We start from the raw sequence: 25155 nt of genomic DNA, 5'->3' as shown, positions 1-25155 counted from the left end.
GCGCTGCGGCCGGCGCACCGCGCTGTTCCGATGGCAGGAGCCAGGTGCTTCTCCTGGTCTCCCATGGGGTGCAGGGCCCAAGCACTTGGGCCATCCTCCACTGCACTCCCAGACCACAGCAGAGAGCTGGCCTGGAAGAGGGGCAACCGGGACAGGATCGGTGCCCCGACCGGGACTAGAACCCGGTGTGCCGGCGCCGCAAGGCGGAGGATTAGCCTGTTGAGCCACGGCGCCGGCAAAATTTGTGTTTTTTAACAATACAGCTCCGTTATCCTACTCTTTGTCTTTCATCAGTGCCATTCCCATTCCCTTCAAGGACTGTTTTTAGCCATCCCACTCCTTTCAAACCCCTCTTTCCCACCTTTATCAACCACAGTCTCCTTCCTTAATCTTTTTTTTTTTGACAGGCAGAGTTAGAGAGAGAGAGAGAGAGAGAGAGAGAGGTCTTCCTTACATTGATTCACCCCTCAAATGGCCGCCACGGCCGGTGCACTGCGCTGATCTGAAGCCAGGAGCCAGGTGCTTCCTCCTGGTCTCCCATGCGAGTGCAAGGGCCCAAGCATTTGAGCCATCTTCCACCGCCTTTCTGGGCCACAGCAGAGAGCTGGACTGGAAGAGGAGCAACTGGGACAGAATCTGGCGCCCCGACTTGGACTAGAACCCTGTGTGCTGGCGTCGCAGGCGGAGGATTAGCCTAGTGAGCTGCGGCACCGGCCTCCCTCCTTGATCTTAAAAGATAGCTTGCATTCCCATCTGACTCAATCTCTTGGCAACTGTTAATAATGGTCACTGTTTTCTCAAAATCACATTTACACTTAATTTCTTTTAAAAAATAGATTTATTTATTTGAAAGTCAGTTACAGAGAGAGAGGGAGACACACACACACACACACAGAGAGAGAGAGAGAGAGAGAGAGAGAGAGAGACTCTTCCATCTGCTGGTACATTCCCCATTTGGCCACAATGGCCAGGGTTGGGGCAGGATGAAGTCAGGAGCTTCATCTGGGTCTCCCATGTGAGTGGCAGGGGCCCAAACACTTGGGTTATCTTCTTCTGCTTTCTTAAGCCATCAACAGGGAGCTGGATTGGAAGCAGAGTGGCCAGGACTCGAACTAGCATCCATATGGGATGCCAGTTGCAGGCAGCAGCTTAACCTGCTACACCACAATGCCAGCCTCTACATGTCATTTCTATGGTAGCGTTCTTTATAGATTCTCTTCCTACCTGTCTGATTATTCCTCAGTATTGTTTGCAAGCTGTTTTTTTTAAACCCCATCCCCTAAAATTTTTTTCCTTAGGATTTGCCTTATTTTTTACACCTGCAAATCTCTGTAAATTCTTTTAAAACCTTGGCTTTTAGATATGGAATCAACTAAGGTGTCAATCATCAGATGAAGGAACAATGAAAATGTGGTGTATATACACAATGGAGTATTAGTCGGCCTTATTAAAGGATGAAATCCCGTCATTTACAGCAGAATGGATGGAACTGGAGGGCACCAATTGAATGCAGTAAGCCAGACATGGAAAGACAAATGTTGCATGCTCTCTATTATATGTGGAAGCTAAAATGTTTTTTAAAAAAAGACTGACCTCAATCTTAACACAGAATGCTGGCTACCAGAGGCTGGGAGTGCTGGTGGTTGGGGGAAAGAGGAGGAATTTGGATTAAAGACATAGGAGAAGCTAGATGTGGTGCATTAATTGTGACAAATACTCTAATATGAGATGTTAATAATAGGGGAAGATGAATGCAGTTATAGATTGTAACAAATATATTAATATAAGATATTAACAATAGGGGAAGCTAGATGTGGGATATTTGGGAACTCTACAACTTCCAAAATAATTATCATCTAGTAGCTGATTATGGCCAAATCCACACCTCTGGCCCCAACATTTCTTCTGAAACTCTAGCCTTGCATATTCAACTACCTTCTAGGCATGTCTCCCTAAACCTAACAGGTCCAAAATGAAAGTCATCATTTCAAACTATGGCCCCAACATTCTTTAGCTTTCCCTATCTCCATGGATGACATTTTGTCATGCCACATTGCTTAACCCAGAAATCTAGATCTCATTCTATTGCTTTCTACTGTCTTTACTATTGCTATCTTTTGGGTATCAAATTCAGTAGATTTTGCCTGCTTGCCACCTCTCATATCTGTCTAGCCTCTCCATGTCACTGTCTTAGTTCAGTCCTGATCTCTCTCACCTGGATTACTGCAAAAGCCTCATGACTGGTCTTCCTGTCTCCATTCTTGCATCCCTAAAATCCATCACACTCATAATAGATAGATAATCACATCTTTTCCCTACTCACAACCTTTCAAAATTCAGTATGGCTTTTTAAAATGTTTATTTCTTGTTAAAATAAATTGATTTTCTAGCTTTAAAATTTAATAATTTTTAACATTTTGCCAATTCACTTCATGTGAAGATATTATATGCATACTATTTTTTCTTGAAAACAAGCTACTAATATCACAAAATGAGGCAATCATGACAATAATCATAACTTAAAGGCAGTGTGACAATGAGAGAGAGAGAGAGAGAGAGAGAGAGATCTTCCATTTGCTGGTTTATTCCCCAAATGGCTGCAACAGCCAGGGCTGGGCCAGACCAAAGTCAGGAACTCCATCCAGGTCTCCCACATGGGCAGGAAAGACCCAAGTATTTGAGCCATCATCTGCTGCCTACTAGAATGCATTAGCAGGAAACTGGATCAGAAGCAGAGCAACCAGGATTTGAACCTTGGTACTCTGATATAGAATGTGGGTATCCTAAGTGGCAGCTTAATCCACTGTACCACAACGCCTGCTTCGATTCAGTATGACTTGGACAATTAGTATGGCCTGAAAGAACTTCTATGATCTAGTGCCTGTCTAATTCATTGGCCTCATTTCTTTTTTCTTTAATTTTTTAATATAAAGAGGCAGATTTCATGTATTTCATAGGTACAATTCTAAGAAGATAATATTTCTCTCCTTCCCTATCTCCCTCCCTCAATACTTCTCCTTCCTTCCTTTTTTCCTTTAATTTTTGCAAAGACATAATTTTAATCTATAATCACAGGCTTCATGCACCACTAACCATAATATTCAGCAAGTAAAAAGTAGAAAGACTGAATTTCCAAAGGAGTATAAACAAGGGCTAAAAACAACAATCAAATCACAAGATGTATGCTTCATTCCTATAATGTTTTTGCATTCTGTACTAACTGCCACATATCAGAAAAAAACATAGGATATTTGTCTTTTCGAGACTGGATTATTTTTCTCAGCTTAACTGGCTTCATTTCTTGACACCCACTTCATTCTCTAGAACCTTACCTCTCAGCTGTATCAACCTAGTGGCAATTCATTTTTATTTCTCAGTCCTCCATGCCTTTTTGTGACACATTGTTTCTGCCCAAACTCCCTGACTCCTGCCCCTTAGCATCCACTGAAATGTCACCTCCTCTTTGTTGTCTTCCTAGATTCCCTAAGGCAGTCACCGACACACCTTCCCTTGTGCTCCCATTGCACGTCATATGGATCTTCATGACAATACTTAACATTTTTCCCAACTGCTTTTCCATGCCAGAGGTCAACAGATTGGTCACTTTGTACCTCAGGAGATTTGTGTGACTTGCACAGCGAGGTTTATTGTGTGAAGGACCAAAGGACTAAGCTGGTATTGTCTCGTGGTAAGAGTCACTTGGATCTGAGTAGTAGTTGCCTCCTTCCGGCTACACTTGCAGATGCCAGCTCACCTTAGTCTTGCTCCTTATTTCAACTCCTTTGCTTCACAAAGCTGGACTCTGGATATTTGAGTTTGTAGCTCCTCTTGTACAAGTCCATTTCTAGCCTACTGTCATCTGCACCAAGGAAGATCTTAACTTGTTACATGTATCTGGGTTCTCAGTCACTCGGACCAGAGCAGACAGAAACCATCCGTTGTATGAATGAATGTTCTATCTGGAATATTGTCTTTAATTGGATTATTGGTCCTAATTTAGCACTCATCCCCCTTGTCTTTCTCTTTGCGGTGACACACAGTGACACTCTGAGAGTTCCAGTTGCTCCACATTCTCACCAGCACTTGCTATTTTCACTCGTTTTTCCGCTATTGAATGTGTAGTGTTGTCACTAGTTTGATTTGCATTTCCCATAATGACCACTGATTTTCAACATATTTTCATTGCCGTATTGGTCATTTGTATACAGTCTTTGTATACAGTCTTTGGTGAATTGTCTTTTCAGCTCCTTTGTACATTGTTCAATTGGATTATCTTTTTTTTTTTTCCAATTGGAGAGCACTTTCTTTTTACCACTCATGTGGCACTTAGCATTTACTGCCTGGTTTTGGTGTTTGTTTTTTTTTTTTTTTGTCATATATGGATAACTGACTTCTCTTAGAAAACTCCCAAAGGCAAGGACTGTTGCTCACACCTGTTGTCTTCCCCCTTGTAACTACTAATAAAATCATGACCACCATCCGACACTACCATTTGTTGAACCCTTGATGTTCAATGGGACTTCACAAAATTAATGGAAATAAAATTAAAGGAGTAGTCTATGTTGGTGAAAAAATTTTGGAATTCGTGCATATGAAGGGTCTTCAAAAAGCTCATAGAACATACATGTTGTAAAAAAAAGTGTCTGGGTTTCAAATTGTTTTCGCACTAAGATAATGTTATCTTTTAATTCAATTTTCTGTGAATGTTTTGAAGTCCCCTGACACTTGGTGCAGGGCTAAGCACATCATATTTTATACAGACAGCAACTCCATGTAGTTGTTATGATCTCTGTTCTACTTATCAGAAGAGTGATTCTGAGAGTGTTTGAGTTACCTGTTCAGTACCACATAGTTTGTAAGCAGAAAGGAACTCAAAGCCAGATAAGGCTACCTCTTAAACCTTTTCTCTCTCTTTTAAAAATTATTTATTTATATATTAATTAATGTATTTTATTTGAGAAAGAGGGGGAGTGAGAGAGAAAGAGAGCTCTAATCTGTTGGTTCACTCCCCGAACACCTGCAATGGCCTGGGCAAAGCCAGGTCAAAGCCAGGAGCCAGGAAATCAGTATGTTTGTCCCACATAAGTGGCAGGGACCCAAGTACTTAAGTTATTACCTGCTGCCTCTCAGGATGTGCCTCATCAGGAAGCGGGAATTTGGAGTGGAACTGAGACTCAAACCCAGACATTCTTATATGGAATATGAGCATCCCAAGTGGTGTCTTTAGCACCATGCCAAATGACCACCCCAATCCTGTTGTCTTAACAACTAAAGCCATTGGTTTATTATACACTGTACACTAATATGGTGTGTGTCCCTTGTTCAAATTGCAGGGTTACGATAAGCATGTTTGATTCATTAGGCTATAAAATGCAGTAAGTCTGCCTTTATCCGATAAAGTAAGCCCTATAAAATGTCTTAGAAAATCCCCAGTGCTTTTAGTATGAGATATTTTTGTGATACTTGCTTAAGGGTTGTGCAAATGAGTGAATGTGTGTGGTGATAATGCTGACATCCTCAAATCTGTCTGCTAATGCTATCTCTACATATTGCACTGGAAACGTTCCAATCTTTCCTAAGGAGGACACTTCGCTTATGACACTAAGTCAGAAGTTGAAGAATTCTCTAGAAGCTCACCTGAAAAGAGCATAAGATTCTTCTACAACAGATTCTCAGTGACTTTTTTTTTCTCACTTGCAAAGCTTCTGTCAACATTATCCTTCTCCTCTCCATGTCTCTTGCTTTATGCAGATACAGCCCACCTGACATCTAACCATGCTAATAGCGTCTCAGTTGCTATGGGGGTGCTTTAGAATAAGTCAAGCTGTTGGAAGCTTTGTCTGGGCAAGGTGTGTAGCTGACATCTAAAGGAACTATTCCCTGAGGCCGGGCACTCATCCCAACAGAAAGGGAAGAGCTGCCAAGCCGGGAGGCAGTACAGAGCTTCATGTCTGCAAAGCTTGCTGAATTTCGAATAGCAAATCTGACCATGCATACAAAGAAAGGCGATTTTGTATTCTGACTACTTCTCCCCCTCCCCTTACTGCCATCTGCAGCAGAGACACAGTAGCCTTCCTCCTTTTTTTAAATTCTAACTGAGACTATTGTCTCACTAAAGGACCCTTATGTCTAGTCCCAGAATTCTGTGTGTTCCCTACCCAAGGCAAGTGCAGAGAAAGAATGGAAGCAAGGTAGAGACCACTGAGGAAGCATGTTTATATTCAGGAAAGTGTGCAGAGATAGAAGAGGGCTGTAAGTGAATCTGCTAGGGGTAGATAAGAGCCGCAGGTCACCAGCACCGCATGTGACCTGCTTACGATATAAGCCATGTGCTTTATGCCATAATTCTTGTCTAACAAGGCAATAAAGCAGGGGTGGGGGTGGACAAAAAGTGCTGCTCGCTGAGAGTGTATTTTGGTGACATCCTCTGCCCTTTTCTTTTTTAAATCCGGCATGGCTGGGTTAGTGGGTTGGAAGTTGTGTGTATTGTTTGGCTTACATATGCACAGTGTCTAGGCTCTGTCTCATTATGCTTCTGTTCACACAGTTTACTGCATGTGACACTCTGTCTCCTGGAGAGGGACACAGGAAAGTGAAAATAAAGTTTGATGTTGACACCCGCACTGCATCAGTGACTCATTTCTTAACATCCCATGGAAATATTTTTAAAAGATTCCTCTTGTGTTTAAGAAGGCAGTGTCTCGAGTCAGATAATCCTAAATTCATGTCTCACTTTTGCCGACTAGTAGCTTTTGGGTCTCAGGCAAATTATTTAATTTCTCAGAACCTTGATTTCCTTGTCTACAGAATGGTAGTCTGACTCCTAAAAGTATGCTTTTAACTACTAACCGTACTGCTTCATTATGCACCCTAGTCCTGGGTAATTTTTGTAGTTAGGATTAAATAAGATGCTATATGAAAAATGCTCTGTATGGTGTTTGGCAATGGTGAATATTAAAGAGTTTTATTATTTCTTTCTGGGATTACAAATACCTGGAGAGATATATGGACTGCATTGAGTAAGTGTATAAGAAGGTGTTCTGAGTGGAGCGGGTTATTGTTGGAGGAGTGGAGAGCGGTATGTTTTAGAGGCAATTACCATGATCTTTGGCAATTTTATCTGTTACCAATTGTATGACCTTAGAGTAGTCACAACCTCAGTTTGGGGCCTCAGTTTTCTCATCAGTGAAATGGACTAATAGTAACACTAACTTTATGGGATTGCTGTGAGGACTAAATGACAGGTGAAACACTGGACACGGTGCTTATCATAGAGTAAATGCTGCCATTTTCTAAAAAATTATTTTTGTCTTTGGCATTTGACACTGCAAGTCAGGAGCACAACAGCTAGGTAGATGCCACGATTCAGTTGTAGAGCATGGTGCAGACAGTATTCTGTTAGGGGCTATGGAGAATGTATGAGCCTGGTGAGGAAGAGGGCAAACTAAGATTCACCTGCCCCAGTGACCCCAGTGTTCACACTCAGCATGTTGTGTAGGACGTCAAAACTGTTGATGTTCCGTGTGTGCCATTTTGGATTACATTTGACAGATCCGAACTTATTTCAGCCACTGTTTTCTTCATGAATTCTAAGCCTTTGTAGACCAGGGCAAGAGCTCAACCATTGTTTGCTCTAGCAGCCCAGCCATTTTGCTAAGGGTTCTAAGTACCTTGGAGAATCTGAGGAAAACAAGGGCCCTCTTCACAAATGAATGCAAATAAGCCCTAACCCCTCACTCCCACACACCATAGATGACAGCATTTTGGGGAGTTCAAAGTCTTTTATGAAGTCTGCTATAGATCCCCCCAGGGGTTCATGGGCCCCGGGATAAGAATCTTAGGATTAGTCAAAGAGGACTTTTTGTTTTTTTGAAAAGGCAGAGTTAGTGAAAGAGAGACAGAGAGAGAGAGGTCTTCCTTCTGTTGTTTCACCCCCTCAAATGGCTGTCACGGCCGGCGCACTGTGCCGATCCGAAGCCAGGAGCCAGGTGCTTCCTCCTGGTCTCCCATGCGGTGCAGGGCCCAAACACTTGGGCCATCCTCCACTGCCTCCCCAGGCCACAGCAGAGAGCTGGACTGGAACAACCAGCTGTCCTGGAGCAACCAGGACAGAATCTGGCGCCCCAACCGGGACTAGAACCCCGGGTACTGGCGCCGCAGGCAGAGGATTAGCCTAGTGAGCCACGGCGCCGGCCTGAAGAGGACTTTTTGGATTATGGGATTCTGACCCTAGAGCTCTTCATTCGTGGCCTGAGGGTATACGAACAGTCAATTCATGAGTGCAAATCATTTTTGAAGTCAAGGTTTGCCTTTCTTTTCCAGAACGCAGCACATGAAGTGCGTCAAAGAGACTTCCTTTCTAGAGTCCAAGTGAAATGTCTCATTTGCACAGAACACATGGGAGGCTACTTGTCTTCATTCTTTGGTTTGGTTTTATCTGTAGCCAGCTGCCCTGCAGCTGCCCAAGGAAGACTTTATTGAATTCTGGGAGACTGACTTGTGGGACTATATCCTTTTCATCTTTACCTACATATACGAGAATGAAATTAACAACTCCCCTCCAAACACATACACCTCTTTCTCCCCTAATGAAAAGCAAAACACCTAAGAATGTGTAATGTGTTGCAGCTGTTGCAATAGTTTTGGTATTCTGGCACATCCGTTGATCTCTGAAGAACATTTCTTGCTCATGATTAAATCAGAATGCCAGTGTGCCCGGCTTGTTGCTGCAGAATTCTGTGTTTGCCATACAGATGTTGATGCATAGCCAATGAACTCTTTTAAAATGCCCATGTCCCTTAGAGCAGAATCATCATTCATTGAACAGGGAGGGAAGCAAGAGAAATTGATCTAGTGTTGGGAAACCAGGCTGAGTCTGTGGGGCTCACTGTCTCCTGGTCTTCAGAGTTTGGGAGAACTTGTGTCAGGGACCCCATAATGTATAAGTTCCACAGAACATGGGCCATAAATAAAAGACATCCTAACAGCCTCATGTTTCAATAGGCTCTGTTTGCTTCTTCACATGATCAGATGTAAATCCTTTTTACAAACGATTTATTTGTTTATTTGAAAGGCAGAGCTACAGAGCGAGAGGGAGGGACAGAGAGAGATCCTCCATCTGCTGGTTCCCTCCCCAAATGGCTGCAACAACCTGCAGCTGGGCTGATTCGAAGCCAGGAGCCAGGAGCTTCTTCCAGGTGTCTCTCATGGGAGGCAGGGGCCCAAACACTTGGGCCATCTTCTGCTGCTTTCCCAGGCCGTTAGCAGGGATCTGGATCAGAAGCAGAGCAGCCAGAACTCGAACCGGTGCCCGTGTGGGATGCTGGCATTGCAGGTGGCGGCTTAACCTGCTGCACCACAATACGAGCTCCTCCGTGGACAGTCTTAGACAATTTTAACACTATTTACAAAGGAAAGCTACTGTTACAATGAGGGACACTGCCTTAACAAACTTGTCACATTATAATTGCCAATAATGGGACAAACTGGTGTGTGTCGTTAGATGTGATGTAATGAGAAAATCACAAAGGCTTCAAAGCAGCTGCTATGGTTCCAATGTGGCTTGTGCCCTGAAGGTTCATGTATTGGAAGCTTGGTCCCCAGGATGGCAATGGGAGAGGTGGTAGAATCTTTAAGAGGTGACTCCTGTGGGGCTGGTGCTGTGGCATAACAAGTTAAACATCCCACATAGGCACCGATTTAAGTTCCAGCTACTCCACTTCCCATCCAGCTCCCTGCTAATGCACCTGGGAAAGCAGCAGAGGATGGCCCAAGTGCTTGGGCCCCTGCACCTACATGGGAAACCCTAATGAAGCTTCTGGCTTCTGGCTTTGGCCTGGCCCAGCCCTGACCATTGCAGCTCTTTGGGGAGTGAACCAGCAGATGGAAGCTCTCTCTCTCTCTCTCTCTGGATTCTGCCTTTCAAATAAATAAAGTAAATCTTTTTTTTTAAAAAGAGGTGGGGCCTAGTGGAAGGTGATTAAGGCCTTTGGGGGTTCTGTCCTTGGAAGGAATTGATGTAGTTCTCACAGAACCCCTGCCTGGTTGGAGGGTTGCTTTTCCCCCTTTAAATATTTTATTTATTTATTCATTCATTCATTTATTCAAAAGGCAGCATGGCAGAAAGAGGAAAAGAGGGAGAGAGAAAGAGAAAGAGAGAGAGAGAGAGAGAGAGAGAGAGAGAGAGAGACAGAAATCTTCCATTTGCTGACTCACTTTCCAAATGGCTACAATGGCTAGGGCTGAGAACCCAGGAACTAGGAACTCCATCTGGGTCTCCCACACGGATGGCTGGGGCCCACATACTTGGGCCATCTTCTGCTGCCTTCCCAAACACATTAGCAGGCAGCTGTATTGGAACTGGAGTTGCTGGGACTTGAACAGGCACCCCAGCTTCCACAGGGGATTCTGGCATTGCTGGTGGTGGTTTATCCCATTGCACCATAATGCCGGCCCCTGGGAAGCTGTTTTTTTTAAAAAAAGAGAAAGCCTGGGGCCAGCGTTGTGGTACAGCACATCAAGGCACCACATGTGACACTCTCATCCCATATCAGAGTGCCAGTTCAAGTCCTGGTTACTCTGCTTCTGCAGCTTCTCGCTAATGTGCCTTGGAAGGCAGAAGAACGTAGCCCAAGTTCTTGGGCCCCTGTCACCCACTGGGAGACCCGGATGGAGTTCTTGGTTCCCAGGTTCAGCCTTGCCCAGACCTCAGTGTTGTGGCCATTTGTGGAGTGAATCAGCAGATAGAAAATTTCTCTCTGTGTCTCTCTGTGTCTGCCTCTCTCTCTCTCTGTGAGTCTGCCTTTCAGATAAATAAATCCGTCTTTGAGAGAAAGAGAGAGAGCCTGGCCTGTCACCTCATTCTGGCTTTCTGTGTCTCCATATGACCTCTCCCTCTTGCATGTGCTCCTGATGTGATGCCATCTTCCATGCAGCCCTCACTAGAGCTGATTCAATGCCAGTGCCATGTCCTCAAACCTCCAGAACCATGAGCCAAATATATCTCTTTTCTCTAGGAGTTGCCAAGCATCAGGCAGTGTGTTATAGTAATAGAAAACAGAATAATGCAGTAACTATTATAAATATGTTCAAAGAACTAAAGTAAATCTTGCCTAATGATGTACAGAAAAGTACAACAGTCCTAGGAGCTGTGTGGGAAGTGTGATTGCAACAGTGATCTTCTTGACTGGCATCTCCAGATTCTCTCTGTTAATCTGCTGACTGCTCTGCCATTTTGCTTGGTACTTAGTAGTCTCATGAAGCTACCAGTCTCTTAATTGCTTGCCAGCAAAACCTCCAGTTTTTCACCACACCTGTAGGTATGAATTTCTCTACATTCTCTTTTAAAATTTTGATTTATTTGTTTTCATTTGACGGGAAAGAGAGAGAGAGAGAGAGAGGAGAGAGAGATCTTCCATGTGCTGGTTCACTCCCCAAATGCCCACAACAGCTGGGGCTGGACCAGGCTGATGCCAGCAGTCAGAGACTCATTCCAAATCTCCTGCATTGAGTGGTAGGGACACAAGGACTTGAGCCATCACCTGCTGCTTCCCAGGGTATGCATTGGCAGGAAGCTGAAATTGGAAGCAGAGTTAGGATTTGAACCCAGGCACTCCAATATGGGATGCAGGTGTCCCAAGCATCTTAACCACTGCACCAAATGTCTGCCCCTATAGGGCAGAGGCAGGACTCACTAAATCAAGCCCCTCCCCACTGACTACATAGCCATCTCCTAATCTATGTATCCTTCTCTGACCAAAGGTTGCTCCACCCAGCTTCAAACCAATAGCAGCAGGGAGTGTTCAGACCATTACTAACTGCAAAAGATCTTCTACTGCCCCATTAGAGACTTCCCCAACCAGTAGGGGTGCCCAGAATAGGCTAATATGACCCATTTACGACCTTTCTGGTGAGGTGTCACCAACCGTGCCTGTGCAGAACACCAAGCTGGGTGCAAACTAAAGTGCCTGTGCCAAGGGGGATGAGCCAGAGACTTAGAGGCCATGCCCCCCCCCCCCAATAAAAAAAACCGGTCAGCTTCCATTGGAGAGCCAGTGGGTGGAACTTCTTCCCATCATGTTGTCTCCCTTGTCTGGGTTGAATGTTGACCTCTTGTTAATTTCTATTACAACTGAGTCAAGTTCTCGTTTAAATAAAGCCCACCATCACAGGCAGTGCTATGGTGCTATGGTGCTATGGTGCTATGGTGCTATGGTGCTCTGTCTGTCCTTAGGGTCTGCCTCTCACCGTTGGAAGAACTTCTGCACCACTGCCCTGGGAGTTGGGGGAAGCTTCTTCCAGAGTGACACTCCTGCTTCACCAGTGGGCTCTGTAGATGTCAGTATCCTTTGGTATTCTCAGCTTGCCTGTCTCATGTAGAATCTCTATCCCATGAGCAGGCTGGGTGGAGCCACTTGGGGGCCAGTCTTTTGGGTCTGTTGCCTCATCGTACCAGTGGGAGCTGGGCCATGAAAGGAAGATCCAATCCTTTCAGATTTGCCTGCCAGATAGAACTTTGGCAGCCTGGGGCTGGGGGAGGATGAAAAACCCCAGCAGCCTGTCCCTCGCAGAGTGAATCTGTAGCCCTAGACTAAGAACTGTGGGAAAAGGGAGGAGGGAATCTTTTTTGCATGTATGAAAAATATAAATAATCTATATTTAGAGAGTTAGCAGGTGGAGTGTGGTAGGCTTAAAATGGCTGCAGATTCCTTTTTCACTGCTCCCATTGAATTTGGGCTGGCTTTAGTCATTTGCTTGACTAATAGAAGGCACTGGATGTGATGTACTAGGATTTTATTCACAAGATCAGAAGAAGCTTTGATTTCTGCCTGGGCCTCCTTGGAATCCACCTACCATGCTGTGTGAGAAAGTCCTAGTAACGCCATGCATTTGCTTACATGCATTCAAAAATATACAAAACACTGCTGTGCACGGAGGGCCACACACAGAGCGAAATGGAGATCCACCGCTGACAGCACCGGCGGAGCTCCCAGGTGACACCCATTACTCATTTGCCAATAATGAGAATGATCCTATTTTGGAAGTGAGGATTCCAGTGCCAGGAGAGCCAACCAGGTGATTCTGTGTAGAATAGAAATGAGCCATCTCTATACAAACTGCAGATTTACGAAAAGTAGTTACTGTTTTAAGCCACTAAGTTTCATGGTGTTTCTTAAGCAGCATACATATCCATAAGGTTCTTCAACCTAGCAACTCCACATCTACACTTGATCTTAGCCAAAAGGCCGAGAAGCAATGCAACTCCACATCTGAATGCTACCCAAGATAAACCCTTGCACGTGTCAATACAAAAATGTATATGAGCATGCTTATTGCAGCCCTCTTTATAAAAGTGATGAAGTTGGAACATACTATTCCTAGCTGAGGAAAGGCTAAATGAACTGTGGCTTATTCACATGGTAGCTAAAATGAATGAGCTATATCTATCTGAATCAATGTATATAAAATCCAAAAAATAATGTTATATGATAATAGTAATTTGCATGAAGATACATGCAGTAGATTCCACTTATACACAGTCAAAAAATACACAAAACAATGCTATGCATTATTTATAGACATATATTTACAAGGCAAATATGCAAAACCAGGCAGCTGCTTAATAAACATTAACTTGAGGAAAATGGCTCTCTCTGGGGAGGGGGGAGGAAGACAGAAGTGATGGAAGTTAGGCTTTACCTGAAATGGTAATGTTTTATCTCTCTTGTTCTTTTGTTCTTCCTTTTTTTTTAGAGTTCCATAAGACAAAGTGTTTACCTCTGTTTTATCTTAATGGTAAGTACAGAAGTGTCTGCTCTATTATTTTCTGTAATTTGTATGCTTGAATTATTCATATTTTACAATTTTTAATAAAAAAGAGAAGGAAGACTCGGATTTGCCCCCATTAATCACAACAATGCACTGTCTCCACTTCTCTGGCGTGATCAACAGTCAAGATTTTAAAATCAACCTTATTGAGTATTATTTACTTGCAATAAAGTACACCATTTTGAAGTGTATAGGTTGATGAGTTTTGACAAATGAGTACACCCATGACTCCATCATGACAATCAAGAGGTAGAACATTCCCAACATGCCAAAGGTGACCTCTCCAACCTTTGCAGTCAGTTCTGCCACCGCAGCCCCAGGAAGCTATGGATCTCCTTGCTGTCACTTGCCTTAGTTTTACCTTTTATAGAGAGCAAAACAAACGAGATCTTACACTACATTAGATTTTGAGTCTGGCTTCTTTTGCTCAGCAGAAGGCTTTTGAGATTCATATGGGTTAATGAGCATATTAGTAATGTATTCCTTTGTATTGCTGAATAGTATTTCCTTGTCTGGATTACAACCTGGTTTGCTTATTCGTCTGCTGTTGGGCATTTAGATTGCTTCCTGTTTCTGGCCGTTATGAATAAAGGTACTGCTAACATTCCCATGCAAGTCTTTCTGTGGACATAGATTTCCATTGCTCTTGGGTGAACAACTGGGAGTGAAATTTCCGAGACATAAGGGATGGATGTATACACCGAACTTTACCGGGTGCAACTAGAACTGTTCTCCAAAGTGCATGTACCCTTCTCCACTGTCATCAGTGATGTATGGGGCCAGAATAGGGGCTTGTGGGAGGTTCGGGGAGTGGAGAGCAGAGTGAAAATGTTCTAAAATAAATCGTGTTGACGGATACTTGGAGTTTGTTCTACTTTGGGGTTTCCTGTTATAGGAAACAATAAATGAGGAATGTCATTCATTTAAGCCAAACAGTATCTGCATATATGAATACCTGTTACTATCTCCCTGTCTTCCCTCTAATAAGACTCAGAACAACAGAAGGCATAGGTGCAGATTGCCTTAGGGCGTCAGGCTGTGCAACCTGTGTGTACATGTCCACACACACACATGCTGGGGAGGAGAGGGCAAAGGGTGGGTGGGGTGGGCGGAGAGGTTTTCTCAGTCCTGTTTATCCGAAAGCAATGGCATACAGCATCATCACAGATCTGCAGCAAGCAGTGACAAAATTAGTTTAAATCCAAGTGGTCTAACCTTTCTTCCTTCTTTAGGCTCAAGCATCTTTGACCCTGCTAATTCCCATTCCTTTTCCAGTTTTTTCCCCCAAGATTTATTTTATTTATTTGAAAGACAGAGTTACAGAGAGAGGTAGAGACAGAGAGTCTTTCATCCACCGGTTCACTCCTCAAATGGCCACAACAGCCGGAGCTGAGCCAATCTGAAGCCAGGAGCCTGGATCTCCCATGTTGGTGCAGGGGCCCAAACACTTCTACTGCCATCTTCTACTGCCTTTCCAGGCACAGTAGCAGGGAGCTGAATTGGAAGTGGAGCAGCCAGGACTCAAATCAGTGTGCAAGTGTGATGCTGGTGCTTCAGGCTAGGGCTTTAAGCCCCTGTGCCACAGCACCAGGCCCCCTTTTCCAGTTTTATAATGTAAACCTCCATCATTTCCTGTTGGGGCCACCATAACCACCTTCCTCGCTGTTTCCCCCTGCCGAATCCGTCCTGCCACACTGCTGCTTTTGCAATGCTTATTTCCCCAAATGGGCTCCAAGCTCAGATCTTCATGCTGTCCTGTTCTCTAGCTCCACCAGGTCCATACTCTTCTGCATGGCTCTCTGGCCGCCCTGCTTCTGCCCACCTTTTCCCAATCTTCCGGCAGCCTCACTTGTACACAGACCTCCTGTATTCGTCCCCACCCCCAGGGCTTTCCCTCCTGCGGTTCTCCTTGTCTTTCCTCACGAGCTGCCTCCTGTAGGAAGCCCTCAGTGATGTCCCTGGCCCCATCTCTCTCTCCCTCTGTACATTTTTCTCTCTCTTTCACACACACACACACCCTCATCCCATCTAATTGTTTGACTCTTCAAATGCCCACAACAGCCTGGGCTGTGCCAGGCTGAAGCCAGGAGCCTGGATCTCGATATGGGTCTCCCACATGGGTGGCAGGGACCCAAGTGTTTGAGCCATCACTGCTGCTTCCCAGGTGTGAATTAGCCGGAAGCTGGAATCGGGAGAGGAGCCAGGACTCCAACCAGGCATTCTGATGCTGGGTGCGGTGTCTCAAATGGTGTCTTAATCGCTGCAATGAAGTCCCTTTTTCTGTCCTTACTGTCAGTGAATGATGCTGCCACCACCCTGCCTGCTCGCGATCCGTGCTCTTAAGGATAGTGTGCACCAGGTGGCTCCCAGGATGTCCCCACAGAGCTGCGGAAGGAGTGGCATTTAGTACCACACACCTGTCCCCCTGCTCTTACGCATGCAGTCAGTCTTCCCGGCCCTTTCTTTCCCTGTCCTTGTTCACAAAAAACCGCCTGATGTCGTCAGTGATTTAACCCGCTCCATCCATCTCAGACAGAGACGGACCCTAGGGCTCCCTCTTGGCTGGTTAGCAATTTTAGCTGTTTGATGGCAGAAAAGGTGTGCCTGGGAACCATGAGTCATTCACCTGCAGTTGTCAGTAATCGCTACAACAAACTTTCAGTAGTGTTAAATTCCGTTTTTACATACGTGGAGTCTTGCCCCATGAAGAGATACACGGGCTGTAAATAAAATGCTTTCAAATGAAAGTAGTGATTAGTATTTGACTGTCATGCTCTTTGTTTGGCTTTGTGGATTACTTCAGCTAGAATTTCTGGTGCTGCAGAAAACCAGTTGAGAAAATAACAATCCTTTACAAGCAATTTCAGGTTTTCTAGCCCTTTTGCAATCTTCCGCTTTAATTTGTTTTCCATTAGTACGTGCTCACGTGTAGTGAAAAGAGCGAGCCTGAGCTGGGAGTGGGAGCTCGAGAATGTTCCAGCTCTGCCATTCTCTCACTCTCTGACTGTGGGCAGCTCATTTTCCTGCTCCGTGCCTCAGTTTCCTCATCTGGAAAATGAGGATCCTTGGACTGGATGGTCTTGGAGTGCCCCTCCACCTCTGATGCTTTACTACCACAATCAAATATGCTACTTTGAGGGAGGTTTTTTTTTTTTTTTTTTTTTTTTAATGGCGTTTGGAACTGGCATTAGCTGAGTTTCCCTCTCACACTAAGAAGCCTCAGAGGTGGGATTGCAAAATGAGAATTTCCTACAGGGTGCAGCCAGAACGAAAGGAGCATTACAGGAGCCTGGGTAGAGTTAGTATTCATGTCTCTAGCTATCCAGAGACACACATAACGCTTGAAGATCTGTTTGCTGTTTCTCTCCGGGTTCTTTATCCAGGCATGTTTCCATAATGAATGTGTCTTAGCGGTAAGAAAAGTGGAAACGTAATGAGTGAGGGAAAACAAAGTTTGTCTTTGTCCTGGCCCATCTCTTTGTGCTTCTTCCTCCCCCAGCCACCTGCGTTTTACCGCTTAGAGAGCTCAGTGTATATATAAGGACACTCATTCACTGCTAATAATGGTTGCTAATATCATTCCTGTCTCCTGTCAAGGCTGTCACAGTTGATTTTTTTTTTATGTAGCTTGTGAGTTCCATCAGGAGTAAGAGCTGAAAATCAAGCTCATTAAGACATCCCTTAGTATTTCAGAGTGAGCTCATTTTCTAAGGCCAGGCTTGGATGAAGAATCTAGATATGGATCAAAGAAGAACTAGGGAGTGTATTCCCAGGATGTTGGAGGAGGGGCAGAGTCGAACAGGAAATATAGTGCCCTAAGTGATGGGCCGTGTGTTAAATTTGGCAAAAATACCTGCTGAGCTCATGTACTCTTCCAAACTCTATACAGATACTTAATATACTTGCATGTGCATAAAAGTTGCCCAAGGATGGTGAGAAGTTGGGATTTTTTTTTAAATTTCAATTTTTAACTGACACATAAAAATTGCACATACTTATGGGATACCATGTGATGTTGCAATCCACACATACACCATGAAATGTCCAGTCAGGGTAAATACATCTATTTCCTCAAACATTTATTTCTTTTTTTTTAAAAAAGATTAATATGTATATGTATATATGTATTTGAAAGGCAAAGTGATAGAGTGGGGGAGAGAGAAAGAGAAAGAATCCATCTACTTGTTCACTCCTCAAATGGCCACAAATACTGGAGCTGGGCCCGGCTGAAGCCAAAAGCCGGAATTCCATCCAGGTCTGCCACGTGGGTGGCAGGGGCCCAAGCACTTGGGCCATCTTCTACTGCCTTCCCAGGGACAGTAGCGGGGAGCTGGATCAGAAGCAGAGTAACTGGGACTTGAACTGGTGTTCTGATAATGGGATGCCAGAATCATAGATAGTGGTTTATCTCGCCGTATCACACGCTGGTCCCCAAAACACTTACTTGTTTATGGTGAAAACACTCAAACTCTTTTTATAGGGTTTTTAGAAAAATATATGGTACGTTATCATTATCTAGAGTTATCTTACTGTGCAATAGAACACCAGATCTTTCCTTCTCCTATCTATGCCTTATGATATGTTGATCAACTGCCCCACCTCGAGTCCTGCCCTCTATGTTAACCACTGTTCTGCTCTCAACTTCTGTGTGATCAACTTGTTTAGATTCCAGATGTGAGTGAAATGTGGTGCTTGTCTTTCTGTGCCTGCCTTATTTCACTTAACATGAGGCCCTCCAGTTCCATTCATGTTGCTGGGAACGACAAGATTACTGAGCAACTTCCATTTTTATTCATTCGTCTAGCATTTAAACATTATATATTTATTTTATTTATTTGAAAGGCAGAGAGTGACAGACACACACACACACACACACAGAGAGAGAGAGAGAGAGAGAGAGAGAGAGAGAGAGAACACTCCCATCTGCTGGTTCGCTTCCCAAATATTTACAGCAGCCAGGTCAAACTCAGGAGCCAGGAACTAAATCAAGGCTTGCCAGATGGGTGACAGGGACCCACTGGCTCCCAGGGTGTGCATTCGCAGGAGGCTGGCATTGGGGGTCCCACCCAGGTTGTGGGCATTCCAGGCAGCATCTGAACTGCTGCACCAAATACCCTCTCCTGTGTAATACTTTTGCAGGTAATTTTGCACTCTGGGTTCTGCTGCTTTTTATGTAGGCTGGGCAACAACTTTGTAAATATAACCTTTAGAATGATTTTCTTCCTACATTTTGGACTGCTCCTTCTCAGGCTTATTTGCAATTTCCTACTCTTTTCTCCAATTTGTTCATATTGCATTGCCTGCAGGCTTAGTCCTTGAGCTTGTTTTCTTCTCTAGCAATACCCACTCTTTTTGTGATTTCATTCAGTGTTATGTCTTTAAATATCTTTGTCTTAGTCTGTTTTCTGCGGCCAGCAGATAGAAGGTTCTCTCTCTCTCTCTCTCTCTCTCTCTCTCTGTGTGTGTGTGTGTGTGTGTGCGCGCCACTCTTTCTCTCTGTAACTCTGAGGCTCATTGTTCTGGAGATTGAGAAGTCCAAGAGCACTGCAATGGCATCACAGGCTGAGCGAATGTGAACACAGAGAGGAAGCGGGTTGGACTCCTGCAATCATTTCAGCCCTGTGTGGTAACAGCACTAATGCAGTCACGAGAATGGGGCCCTCACCTAGTAGTCTCTTAAAGGCTCTTGATTCTGTTGCAGTGACAATAAATTTATCTATCTATTTATTTATTTGAAAGTCAGAGTTACACAGAGAAGGAGAGGCAGAGAGAGGAGAGACAGAGAGAGGTCTTCCATCTAATGGTTCACTCCCCAGATGACTGCAAAGGTCTGAGCTGCACCGATCTGAAGCCAGGAGCCAGGAGCTTCCTCTAGGTCTCCCACATGGGTGCAGGGGCCCAAGGACCTGGGCCATCTTCTACTGCTTTCCCAGGCCATAGCAGAGAGCTGGATCGGAAGTGGAGCAGCTGGGACTCGAACCGGTGCCCATATGGGATGCCGGCACTGCAGGTGACAGCTTTACCCACTAAGCCACAGCACTGGCCCCGGTGACACTAAATTTAAACATGAGTTTTGGAGGGGGCATTCAAGCCAAAGCAATCATCAATACACTAGCGAATCCCAAACTTGTATCTCTAGCCTGGACCTCCCCTCTGCACTCCAGACTATCTAATAGCCTACTTGACATGCACACTAGAATGCGTATTGATGTCTCAAACTTAACAGGTTAAGAAAAACCAAAATGATTTCCCTCTCGGGTCTGTTCATCCTGGAGTCTTGCCCATTTCCACCCCATCCATCCAGCAGTCACCCCTGACTCCCCTCCTTCTCTTACGGCTCACAGCCCTATCAGAAAACCCTGCTGGTAGCACCTTCAAAACCACTTTTGTCCTCCACGTCTATCACCCTGAGCTGCCATGACCTCTTTCTTGGACTATTGCAACAGCCGCCTCGCTGGTGTTCCCACTTCCTCCCTCCCTCTACCCAGAAGCTTGTTCTCAATTCTTTCAGGGTGATTCTTGTACTGAGTAGGTCACATGCTGTCACCTGTCAGCCCCAAGCCCCCCCCAGCACTCCTCATTTCACTTTGAGTTCAGCAGGGCCCAAACATGATCTGCCCTCTCCCCTCCAGTTAGCTCTCTGATCTCAACATTGTCCCGCTCTGCTCCAGTGACAGGTCTCTTTATGTTCTTCGTACTTGCTGGGGACATGGCTGACTCTGAGCCTCTGTATTTGCTGTTCCCTCTGCAGGAATACTATTATCAGCATGGTTCATTCTCTCATCTTCACATCTATTCCCTACTGTAGTGTTTTTTTCTAAAAGATTTATTTAATTTATTTTAAAGGCAGGGTTTCAGAGAGAAAGAAGGAGAGAGAGAGAGAGAGAGAGAGAGACAGACAGACAGACATAATATCTTCCATCTGTTGGTTCACTCCCCAAATGGCTACAATGGCCAGGACTGGGCCAGGCTGAAGCCAGGAGCCAGGAACTTCATCTGAGTCTCCCATGTTGGTGCAGGGGCTCAAGTGCTTAGCCATCTTCTGCCGCTTTTCCTAGGCCATTAGCAGGGAGCTGGATCGGAAGTAGAGCAGCCAGGGCATGAACCAGTGCCCATATGGACTGCTGGCATTGCAGAAGCAGCTTAGCTCATTATGCTACAGCACTGGCCCCCTTGCTTTAGTTTTTATTATTTATTTATTTGAGAGGTAGAGTTACAGACAGAGAGAGAGACAGAGAGAAAGGTCTTCCTTCTGTTGGTTCACCCCCGAAATGGCCGCAAGGGCCAGAGCTGCGCCGATCCGAAGCCAGGAGCCAGGAGCTTCTTCCTGGTCTCCCACGTGGGTTCAGGGGCTCAAGCACTTGGGCCATCTTCTATTGCTTTCCCAGGCCATAGCAGAGAGCGGGATTGGAAGTGGAGTAGCTGGGACTAGACCCGGCGCCCATATGAGATGCCAGCGATGCAGACGGAGGATTAACCTACTGCGCCATGGCGCCAGCCCCCCTTGCTTTAGTTTTTACACAGCATTTATCACCGTCTAACATCTCACACACACACACAGAGACACTGCAAAAGTTTGAATGTGTGCATCCTTGGAACCAGTGTGATAGTGTTGAGACCTGGAGGGGTGGTGTCTTTGGGAGGTGATTCAGTTACAAGGGCTTCACCCTCATGAATGGGTTATAAAAGGGGTCCAGGGAACTAGTTAGGTCCTCTTGCCCTTCTACCTTCTGCCATATGAGGGTACATCAGTCAATCGCTTGGGAAGGTAGAGCAACAAGGTGCCATCTTGGAAGCAGAGACTATACCCTTACCAGACAACAAACATGTTGGCACCTTCATCTTGTACTTCTAGTCTCTAGAACTATGAGAATGAAATTATTTCTGTTCTTTATAAATTACCAGTCTCAGGTATTTTGCTGTAGTACCAGAAATGTATCTATAATATATCTTTATCTATCTATATATCCATATATGTATGCTTTTAAAAATTTTTTATTTGAGAGTCAGAGGGAGATAGAGATCAAGATAGGCAAAAGATAGATAGATAGATAGATAGGTAATAGAGAGCTCCAATCCATTGGTTGACTCCCCAGATGCCTGCAATGCCCCCAGTCTGAGACCAAAGCCGGGAGCTGTGAACTCAATCTAGGTCTCCCACGTGAGAGGCAAGAACCCAATGACTTGAGCCGTCACCAATGCTTCCCAGGTTCTGCATTAGCAGGGGGCTGGAGTCAGGAGTCTGAGCTCGGAATTAATCTCAGGAACTCTGGTGTGGGTTGTGAGCATCTTATCTGGTATCTTTAACCAGTGGGCCAAATGTCTGCCCCTATTTATTTCCTGTTTTCCTCCCCTAGAATGCTAAATCCATAACAATAAAGTAGAAAAATTATTTTTGTCTCTGTTGTCCACTATTGTGTTCCCAGTGGCCAGAACCATGGCAGGTCTTTAAAAAAAAAGATTTATAGTTATTTGAGAGGCAGAGTTACAGACAGAGAGAGGGAAGGAGAGAGAGAGAGAGAGAGAGAGAGAGAGAGAGAGAGAGATCTTCCACCTGCTGGTTCACTCCTAAGATGGCCACAATGTCTAGAACTGAGCCAATCTGAACTGGAGCTTCTTTGGGGTCTTCCACATGGGTGCAGGGGCCCAAGTGCTTGGGCCATCTTCTACGCTTTCCTAGGCCAAAACAGAGAGCTGGATTGGAAATGGAGCAGCCGGGACTAGAACCAGCACCCATATGGGATGCCGACACTGCAGGCAGAGCTTTAACCTATGCCATAGTGCCGACCCCATGTTACTAGGTCTTGTAATAATGTAGAATAAGGGTCTCACCCAATCTAGGGGTATATGATTCCCATTACCTGCCCAGCTGCAATAATAGAATTATAAAAATATGCTTTTGTTAGTCAACTTACAATAACTGACATATGAAAATTTTTAATAATGAAAGAACTTAAAGTCAAAGATGTGGAGTGATGGTGTACTATGATGGTTAAGTTTCCATGGCAACTTGACTGGTCCATGTGGTGCCCAGCTATTTGGTTAAAATGACTTAGAGTGATTCTGTGAGAGCTTTTCTGGATGAGATTGTAGTTTAATTGGTAGACTTAATAAAGAAGATTGCCTTCTCCAGCGTGTGTGCTAGTATATAATCTACTAAGTGCTTGAATAGGATGAAAGGTGGAAGGAGGGGGAACTAGCTCTCTCTCTCTCTCTCTCTCTCTCTCTCTCTCTTTGCTTGACTGCTGGAGATCGGACATTGGTCTCGTCTTGCCTTCAGACTTGAACTTGCACTATCAGTTTTCTTAGCTCTCGGGCCTTCAGTCTCAGACTGGAACCCACATCTCAGGCTTTCCTGGGTTCCCATCTTACCAACTGCAGGCCACGGGACTCCTCAGCTTTATAGTCCTGTGAACCGATTGCTTGTTGTGCTACATGCATGTTCCTGTTGGTCCTGCTCCTCTAGAGGATCATGACTAATACACTATGTTTATTCTAATAATGGCTGTGTACTCCCTCATCCCCCCGCCTGCTCCAACAGTCTTTTGGAAACAATGGGAAAAGTTATGGAAGAAATTATCATCGGGTGTGGAAGGCTAGGTCCACAACTCTTTGTAGCTTATTTTTATTATGCATTTTCACTCCTGTTTTGCTGAGAATAATGACACAGCAGCCAGCGGTAAACAGTTTATATTGTCTAATATTTCTCCTTCCTTTCAGCTCTGCCGCTCCTTGTGTTGGTAATCACCTTCTCGTTTTTCAAACATTTTCCTACCCTTTTCTTCCAGGACACTAAGTTATCCTGGATAAGTATAACTGAGCTGTACTTCTGGGACACGTCTCCATTTACTTTGTTGGTAGAATGTCTCCCCAGTCTGTCTTTTCCTCTGCAGTCCTCTTTCTATCACTCTGGTCCAAACCTTAATCATCTTATGCCTGGCAAACCTTAATAGCCTTCTGCTTGACTCGCTGGATCCCAGCTGTTTTTTTTTTTTCTTCTTCTTGGCATTCTAATTATCCTGTATCTTGGCAAGTGTCTTAGTCTCTGTGGGAGGCTTTAACAAAATACTGTAGACTGGGTGGCTTCTAAAAAACAGAAATGTATAGCTCACAGTTCTGGAGGCTGGCAAGTTCAAGGTCAAGGAGCTGTCAGATTTGGCATCTGCTAAGGGCTGCATTTCAGGTTTATTGAAGGTACCTTTCAGCTGGGAAGGGGTAGGACAGGTCTCTAGGGCCATCCATCCTAGATACTTACTCTCTTGCTGTGCCCTCACCTGGTGGGGTGGGGGGGGAGGCAGCACTCTTTCTGAGGTCTCTGATTAGGGCACTAACTGCAGGCACAAGGGCTTTGCCCTCACATTCTGATCACCTCCCAACGGTCCCCACCTCATATCATCCCATTGGGTGTATGAATGCTGGAGGGGACATAGACATTCAGAGCATAGCAGCAAGACTGTGGTTTTAGAAATCTGGGGATTTAAACATGCTGCAGGGACTGCTTAAAATGGGGGGTGGGGCTTGGGAATCAGAAAGGGGGACACAACAGTCAGTCTGTCGTCAGCCTTCAGACCAACACATCTAGACACAAGCACCAGTCCACAGGTGGGCAGGCTTGTTGAGATATTCCGGGTCGTGGGAGGAATGAGACACCCATACTCTGATTGGGACATGCCAAGGGCCGGAGCCAGAGGGAACATGTACAGCAGCTTGCAGGCATCCTGGAGACACCCCAGAACTGGGAGGCTCATTGTCCCCAAGACTCGGGCCACAGTTTTTATCAAGGGTCTCTACCAAAGAGATGCCTCTGCCTATTAGAAAGCTCTCTATGGAGAATCCGCCTACTTGGCTTGTGCTCACTTTTCTTGGGCTCACTCTTCTTGGATGGGGGCACTAGTGAGATATGCAAGAACAGGGTGTGGCAAGTATTGTTTTGGGTGACTGGCACTGCCCTTCTCAAACATCCTCTGCCTCTCCCCCCTCACCCCAACCACTGCCTAGCCGCCAGGTTTTTTCTTTCTTTTTTTTTCTGGACACTGATCTGCATCCCAGTCCACTTACTTGGTACTGGCCCCATAGGCACCTGGCTTGGGCACTTGAATCAAGTTGGTTAGTGCGTTCCTTCTTGAGTTTCTGTATTTGAGATCAGAAAGCAGTTCAGTTCAGCTAGAACCCTCTGGGAAGTTGGTTGTGTTCGCATGTGATGCTCAGGAGTTATTGGTGACAGTAGTGAGAGGAAATAATGAAGTCCGGATGCAGGTAGGGTTGGTGACAAGAGACAGGCAGGGGCCTGATTGCTCTGTGGTTCCAGGGAGATCCCCGGCCTTTGAT

The 25155-nt window shown here is 45.0% G+C and overlaps 1 long non-coding RNA gene across 1 annotated transcript in view; it reads left to right on the top strand.

Moving 5' to 3' along the window:
• Positions 1-25155, top strand: part of LOC133753272 (uncharacterized) — a 149960-nt gene that overhangs the window by 65648 nt on the left and 59157 nt on the right. Inside the window, exon 3 of the long non-coding RNA XR_009865038.1 lies at positions 13753-13794. This is a non-coding gene — a long non-coding RNA (uncharacterized LOC133753272). The remainder of the gene's footprint in view (positions 1-13752; positions 13795-25155) is intronic.

This window comes from Lepus europaeus, chromosome X (assembly GCF_033115175.1).
Source record: "Lepus europaeus isolate LE1 chromosome X, mLepTim1.pri, whole genome shotgun sequence".
In the NCBI taxonomy this organism is placed as follows: Eukaryota; Metazoa; Chordata; class Mammalia; order Lagomorpha; family Leporidae; genus Lepus; species Lepus europaeus.
This window is presented reverse-complemented; position numbering and strand designations above follow the sequence as displayed.